The sequence below is a fragment of the Meles meles genome, chromosome 3, assembly GCF_922984935.1.
Source record: "Meles meles chromosome 3, mMelMel3.1 paternal haplotype, whole genome shotgun sequence".
In the NCBI taxonomy this organism is placed as follows: Eukaryota; Metazoa; Chordata; class Mammalia; order Carnivora; family Mustelidae; genus Meles; species Meles meles.
Window position 1 is genome coordinate 92,628,241 of NC_060068.1, and position 8,799 is coordinate 92,637,039.

Sequence of the window (8,799 nt, forward strand, 5' to 3'; positions counted from 1 at the left end):
TTCACTGAGTTGCTGTCAAGGCTCATGGGTCTCTCCTTTCTTTTCAAGAAAAGAGTAAAATCTACTCAATGACCTTTTAGCAGCATGGCAAGAAGCTGCAGTGCTACATTCTGGACATCACTGTATTATCCCAAGCAAAGAAATAAGAAAATCTTCCCAAATTTCAGAAACTTTGCACACTGTCATACATGCTGTCCACATCAATTGTCTCTTGTTATTTTTTTTTTTTTTTCTGACTTTCATCTGAAATGTCTCTCAAGTGTCTCTCAAGTTTTGGCAATTTTGAGTCTTCTAATTACCATGGAAATGGGAAGTGATGATCTCTTGGAGGTTAAGGGGGGCGGGGAATGGGTTTCTCTTGGGGTTCTAGAGTTTTCCTACTTTGATCATATCTGCAAGTTGAGAGAATATTGATTTGGAGAGAGTGCTTCTGGGTCATCAACAAATACTCATTTTTGTGCCTAGAATGTGCCAGACATTTTCTTGGCCAGGAATCCCTCTGCATCCAAACTGCTACTTTAAAGATAAACATGCGGGGCTCTTGGGTGGCTCAGTGGGTTAAAGCCTCTGCCTTCGGCTCAGGTCATGATCCCAGGATCCTGGGATCGAGCCCCGCATCGGGCTCTCTGCCCCGCAGGGAGCCTGCTTCCTCCTCTCTCTCTGCCTGCCTCTCTGCCTACTTGTGATCTCTCAAATAAATAAATAAAATCTTTTAAAAAATAAATAAATAAAGATAAACATGCCCTGAAGGCTCTGGGTTTATCCCTAAGTCAAGTACAAAGTGTAAAGCATGAACTATCCCCTCCAGTGAGAACCTGAGTCACTTCCTCCCTCTGCACACCTTCAGAAAGCTTCAGATACTGCACAGGGCTCTGGCTCTTTCTGACACACTGGCACGTTGGGTTACAAAGAATCATATTATTATACACTGTCGATTTTTTTTTTCTTTCTCCGTTTCACAGGTACATAAAAACTTCCTTTTTAAAAAATTTCTTAACTTCTAGAGCAATAAATAAACATTTCGTGTCACTTTTTATTGTTGTTGTCCCATAGTCTTGGTAGTTGATAGTTGTTCCCACCCACAGAATGCTTGGCAAGTGATAACTGACAAACTTGACAAAACTGGGAAAGGAAGAAATTGTCTGTTTCCTCAATTAAGTAAATGTCCACAATTTTATCTCCTCTCAGAATGGCTTAATTTCTTTCAGAATCTGAGAACTACATGTATGCATATGGCTATGTAAGTCTTGGTTTTGAACATATTGTATAATAACCACCTTTTTTGTAATTTTGTATATCTGATGTCATCAGAAAGGTTCCAAGTTCCCTGACGGACAGGTATGCAAGATTCTAGCACCACGTACTGGTTCCTTCCTGCATGGATGTCTAGCCTGCTGCTGCCGAGGGCTGGCTCACCCCTGCACTTCCCCACTTTAGCCCAACTACTTTTTCTGACCTGTAATTCTGGCTTTAGGAGTTACTAGAGGCATCTCCCTTAAAAATGTGTTTGAAAAAGGCTCTATCTCCAGACTGAAAACATTCCTCTCAATTTACAATTCAACTATTAGAGATTTGGTTCTTTGGGACCTTCATGAGCCCCCTTTGAGAAGCAGCAGTATCCCCTGAAAGGCTAAGACTTGCAGCCATTATCAATTTATAATCCAAAGGAATTAAACAGACTCGCAACTCCTCCCCCATCCCGCAGGGAAAATGAAATTCAGGACAGGCACTGCGTGGTGGTGCTAATAAGGAGAGGGTCTCTGGGGTGTGGGTGGGGAGCACTGAATGAGCATCTTGGGTTGCACATTCTTCATATCTCTCCCTGAAGTTTCCTTTTCCTTTCTTTTCCCCACCTTGTTCTACCTTTGTTCCCCTTACCTAGGTTTATCTGTGTGTGTGACTGTGTATGTGTGTTATATCTGTGTGTGCAAATGGTCATATGTATCTTGACACTGACTTGTCTAGCAGTGTAACCAAAAAAAAAAAAAAAAATCAGATTACTTGGTGGATAATTTAGGTATTTTCAGCTTCATTAACAGCTAATCACCACATAATGGATTACTCAACCAAGGTTTGAAATATGCCTCCAAGGTGGCTAGACTAACTGGAATGATCGTGTAAGGGGACTTCAGGAGAGTATCATATACACACAGCTATTATGTCTTTGTGGGAACATGTGTTTGTGTATGAATTGTCTGTGCATGTTTTTGGCAGGTCCCCTCTCTCATCCTCCACTCCCTGCCCCTCCTCCACCTCAGCCTCTGCCAGGTCTGCCTACAGATCCCTCAGTCATGAAGCCTCCCAGAGAATGATGAGAGCTCATTTAGGTCTAGCAGCCTCCTCAGAGGAGTGTCCTGGGGTGCCGGTGGGTGAGGCAGACAGGCCAACTGCACCCCAACAGGGTTCAGAGCCTGGCTGGGAGGTGAAAGATGTGTAGCCAGAAGGCTTGGACACGTGCCACTGGGGACACAGCCAGTATCTTGCCGCCCTCAGAAAATGCTCCTCTTGCCCTGCCCTAAGGAACAAATTACCATCAGAGACAGAAGTGTGACCTGGAGCCAAAGTTTTATGAGGACTCTCTTCCAACCACTGAAAATATTCTGGTGGATACGGAGGTTTCGTTGGTGTGGGAGAAGATGAGACCAATCCCCACCCCCAACACACACACGCACACACACATGCACAACAGATCCAGATCCCAGCTCTGCCAATGGCTTTGACCAACAACCGTCTGATTCTCCTAAGTGGTGGCAGATTGAGGTAGGCATCCACAAACAAGTTCTGTTTTTGCCAGTCTGGCACAAACCACGACGTCCCCTGGCCACACAAAGTGCTCTGTGGGCAGGACTAGCTGTTTGCCCTCGACAGAAACCACTTTCATGGCTGGTTGGATTTGTCAGGGATTTTTCTCTTAACATTTGTCAATGACCGTTGTCAGGTGTTGCTAGGGTTGCAGGAGAAAGGTTTTCCTGGATTGGCTGAGCAACCGTATTCTGTAACCAACCCAAATGCTGTGCCTGGGGGAGGGGGACTCAACATGATAGAACAATATCAAGCACAGGCAGACACATTCCGGATACTAATAAGGCGTCTGGAAAAATGGAATTATAGTGTGCAGGAATCCCTTGCCCCTCTATAGCTCCAGCCATGGCTTGGTTGCTATTCAAACTGGTAAAGCCTAAGTTAAAGTCATTCCCACTGATTGGAGGATATCAAGATTTCAAAACAGGGGAGTAGCAATTGTAAGGAGGAAGTAAAACTCCTTGCTCATTGTGTTTTACAGCCTTCCTTAGCAAAACTGCTGAATCGTAATTTAAAATATTCCACCCTTTCAAATAAATTAAGTGCAGCCCTTAAAAACAGGAAACGAGAGAGGCACACACACGTATTGTCAACTAAACATTCACAGACCTCATACCACAAGAGCAAAGTTGAAAATCACAGAACAGAACTATGCATTCACTTTAGAAGGATAACAACAAGGGTCACCACCAAGGGAGAGTTTCTGCCTCTGGCGGAGCGCTCTTGAGCGCAAACCTGAATGCTAATTAGGAAACACATGAAAGACAAACATCAGCTGGAAGGGAAACTGGGATCTGGGAAGAGCATAGGTATTCTGAGCTTCAGATAATCCTTTTGGTACTAAGGAAAGTGAGAGTGTACTTGACTCTAGCAATGGCTGCACCCACCCTTCAGAAAATAGAACTGCCAGCCAGCCAGATGTTCCTGTGGAACTCAGGTAATATATCAAAAGCAAACGGAATTATCTTGCCTAAAAAATAAGTTAAGCTTCTGTACAGTACTGATTTCCCACTCAGTTATCAACATGATCACCGAACTTGAGCATTTTTACTGTCGGTTTTTATTTAGCCACAAGAAAAGTTCCTTCAGTCTTCTTCCTTACAACATGCCTCTCCCATTGCTCTCAGACCTATTCCTTAAAAGATGGAGCTGCCATCCAGGAATAAAGAAAGGAAGAGAGGAAGGGCAGAAAAGGGAGAAAGGGGAAAAGAGGGAGGGAGGGTAGGAGGAAGGAACAGGAGAGAGGGGGAGCAAGGGAGGGATGGAGGGAGGAAGGAGGGGGGAGGAAGGAAGGAAGAATCAATGTACCTTTCCCATGGGTCCCATCCCACATGATCCATTTCTCTTATCCAACCCAGGCTCTTCTGCTCATGAAGGACCCCATAGCCAAGCCAAGCCAACGGACCTTAGTTTCAGGCTGAAACAGGGTTTCAGAGTTCTGCATTTTACTTTTATATATATTTTGGAGTAGCTCAAAATGAAACAAAGAGAAAGAAAAAAAGATTCCAAGACAGAGTTTTGGACAATTTCACCTCCCATTCCCATTGGTCTGAAGAAGAATATGCATGAGCAGAAATGGTCTTGAGGAGGGTTGGTGATAGGACAGCATTAAGAATTGCACAGAAAGTATAGCTTCTCATTTGAGTACACAATGAAGTCCTACCCACACGGCAGGCCAGGGAGACCCATTTTGCTGACTTTATCCAAGATCCCTGAGAGCTTCAGGAAAGACAGTAAAATAGCAGGAATCACTATTCCAAAGGGGAAGAAACTTGGAGAGTATTTTTGGTTCATTTTTTGGTTGCATGTGTTGCTAAATGCAGATATTTGTGCTGTTGGCAACATCTTAGGAAATGATTTAACCCACTTGCATAGCCAGGCATAATTTATCATGTGGCCCTGTAACTTTAACCCCATTCAGTTCTCCCTTCTGATTACTTCCATCATGTTTGTGTATGCATTACTGAGGGCCTATGTTTACTTCAGGTAACAACACCCTACTTGATTTTTCTAACCCAGAATCTAGCCTTCTCTCATCCTGACATTATCTGCTCTCTTCAGGAAGAGATCCAGGAGGCCAGGAAAGCTTACCACCCACACCTAATCTTCATACTCAAGCAATTGGATGAGGCCTGGTGGATTAGGAAACTCACCGCTAGCTTAGATCCTCTCCCGGCCTGGCAGGCACACCCACACAGTCCCTAGTGACTATTCTCCAGGGTTAGGACCGCCCAGATCTTTGCAATTTGGTGCTCTTTCTTCCTAGTTCATATTTCAAGATAACTTCCAATGAGAATCGTATAGTCAGTAACCAAAAGAACTGGTCATAAAAACCTACTGGATCAATGAAAAACAAAAATCCCACTGCCTGTTTCAACCTGCAGTCAAATAACAAAGATCATGCACAAAAGTCCCAGCCCTTTTCTTTCCTGAATCAGTCTCTTATAAAGAAGGAAACCATTTCAATAGAGGACAGAAGACACAGAAGGCTCAGGGTAACCCACAATGAAATTAGTAGTTTCAGAACATTAATGATCACAGGAAAAGATGGAACCAGAGAGGGAAAGACATGCGAGGGAGTTGGCATGAAAGTTCAAAAGACGACATTCAGCCTGCACCCTCAAGAAAGTATCTTAAGAGAAAGTAGGACGGAATCAAATAGCCTCTGAGACAACACAGCGGTTGGCAAAGAGTCTGGGCTACAATCTCAGGACACATTTCAATGTGCAGCAAAGAACAGGTTGAAAGAATCACTACGTCCCTTCAGCTGGTCTCTATTATTCCAAGGTCTGCTTTTCTCATTGCCAACCAGTCCCCGTTTTTAATCTGCTCTTAAGTTTGCCCCATGCCACCGCCAACACCTGGGTCTCTCTGCAGATTTCTTTCAGTTCACTTCTTTAAAGGCTTTCTGGGGAAGGCTTCATCCATTCATACCACAGATTCAGAATCTTTATAATGTGATTTCTCAGTAATATAGGAAAAAAGCATTTATGATGCTCATAAGCCAAAGGACTGAGTTGATACCATAACATGACAATGACCAGGTGATGAGACTTTCCACCAATAAAACAGAAGTTTTGGGGTAACTGGCTGGCTCAGTTGGTAGAGAATGAGAATCCTGATGTAGGGGTTGTGAGTTCAAGCCCCATGTTGGTGGAGAGATTATTTTTTTTAAAAATCTTAAAAACAAAATAAGCAAAAAACCCCATAGAAGTCTCATTATTATAATGCAAAGTAGCAAGGGAGATCTAGAATTTGCTTCATTCTCTGGGAGCTCTCTGATAGTGGGTGCTTTACAGATCACCAGGTTTTCCTCAGTTGTTGCCAATATGCACATAAATAGATGTTTTTTTCAGGCAAAAAATATTTTTTTCAGACATCTATTACACGTAAGCCAGGGACGCTTTGAGGCTTTTTGAGCCTACAAATACTGGGTACACCATTTATTAAAATCAATGCGCTTTGTCTAGGTCACAATAACCATAAAAGAAAAAGTTGATAAATCAGAGTTCATCAAAATTAAAAACTTCGCATCAATAGAGACCATTAAGAAAATGAATAGGCAAGCCATAGACTGGAAGAAAATATTTGTGAAACATAAACTCAACAGAGGACATCAGTGCAGAATGTATAAAGAACTCCCACTTAACAATAAAGACAAATACATTTTTGAATGAACAGAAAATTTAAACATATATCACAAAAGAAGATGTGTGAATAATGATAAATAAGCACATGACAATGTGTTCAATGCCCTTAAAACACAAAATAAAGCCACATTGAGACTTTACTTCATGGTCACCAAAATGGTTTAAAATAAATAGACGCACAACATTACAAATCAGCGAATATGTGAAGCCACCGGAACTCTCAGACATTGTTGGTGGGAATATAAACTGGTTCACACACCGTAGAAAGAGGACTAAACACATACCTATTTTGCGACTTAACAAGCAATCTAAATTTGTCTTTTCCCAAGGGAAATGGAAACCCAAGTCAATAAAAAGACTTGTATAAAAATGTTCCCAACAGTTTAAGACACAATAGCCAAAAACTGAATACAGCCGGGTATCCATGAACAGGTGAGTAGCTATACAAACTATGATACAGTCATCTAATGGAATACTCCTCAGCAATACAATGGAATGAATTAAGTAGTGTCACACAGTAACATGACCAAATCTGAAAAACAGTAGGATAGGGGCGCCTGGGTGGCTCAGTCATTAAGCATCTGGCTTTAGCGCAGGTTCATGATCCCAGTGTCCAGATGGAGCCCTACATCGGGCTCCCTGCTCAGTGGAGAGCCTGTTTCTCCCTCTCCCATTCCCCCTGCTTGGGTTCTCTCTAAAGAAGTCTGACACTATGGACATTGGGGAGGGTAAGTGCTATCATGAGTGCTGTGAAGTGTGTAAACCTGGCGATTCACAGACCTGTACCCCTGGGGATAAAAATACATTATATGTTTATTAAAAAAAAAAAATTTGGAAGGGGAGGCGAACCATAAGAGACTATGGACTCTGAAAAACAACCTGAGGGTTTTGAAGGGTCAGGGGTGGGAGGTTGGGGGAACAGGTGGTGGGTAATGGGGAGGGCACGTTTTGCATGGAGCACTGGGTGTTGTGCAAAAAGAATGAATACTGTTACGCTGAAAAAATAAATAAAATGGGGAAAAAAAAAAAGAAGTCTGACACTAAAAAGCTCATTCTATTTGATTCCACTTATGTGAAATTCTAGAACAGGTAAAACTCAGGTATAGTGACAAAATTCCAAATATTGGTTGCCTCTGGGAAGGGAAACAGGCTGAGGATTGACAGAAAGTGGCACAAGGGAACTTTCTGGAATGACGGTAATGTTCTATATTTTTATTGAAGTTTGGGTACACAGGTATACTTTGGTCCAAACTCAGAAAATGTACACTTAAGACTTTATGTTTCATTGTGTATGAACTTTACATTGGAATAAAAAAGGAAATATTGAAGTTTTTAGGTGGAAACTGATTGATGCCTACAATTTACTTTTTTAAAGGCACGACTCACATAAGATGGATTAATAGAGGAAGGATGTATAGATATGTGATAAAACAAGAATTGTTCAATGTGGTTGGTAGAGTCTACAACTAGATGGTGGGCATATGGGTGTTCACTGTAAAATTCTTTCAACTTTGTATTTGGAAACAATCACAAGAAAGTGCTGGCCGGGCACAGGGAATCTATGTGCTAGTCTGACCTGTGGATTCTCTTCAGTTTTTTGTTGTTAGATGAATGCTCTCTCTCTCAGTATTCGTATTAAATTATAAATAGGGAAGATGAAGGCTTGGATTTGGAAGAATCTCACATCTGAATTCTCTTCCTTTTCAGATCTAGTCTTTCGTACCTTTTTATTTTAGCAGACAAAAGAAGCCAGGAAATGGTTATTGTGAGAGGAAGGGAGGGGGAGAGACCCATGACCCTAAAAAAGCCGCCAAAACACTCCTCCTGCAAAATACTGAATATCAAGAGCAGACACGCATTCCAGACCTGTAGAATCAAGAAATTAATGAAAACACCCAGACTGCATCCTCGGAACCACTGAGGAATGATAATTACAGACAGTATTTCTGGAGCAGACACATAACCTTGATTCCCAGGACACCCCCTAAAGCAGTCTAATAGTATGCTATTTGTGGAAGGTTTTTCCACTTTTAATAACAGAGAAATAATGTTAGAAGGAAAGAAATCCCTTATTTAGCCACTGGGGTACCATTATTGAGCCCCAGCTGAAGGCCCCCTTAAAAGCCTCCATATGGTAAAAGAACATGTTTCCCTGCGAAATCAAAACTGAGTACATCTGAGACTTCTGAACATCTTTTTCCTTGGATCCTGAAATGGATGTGTGCATATTTGTGAAAAAAATTTTATGATGTGCTATCTTCCAAAGTGAATGGTTATTTATAATTCATAAAAGACCTGAGCACAGGAAAATTCGTGCCTTTTATTAGCCCTGTAAAGTTAGACCAGC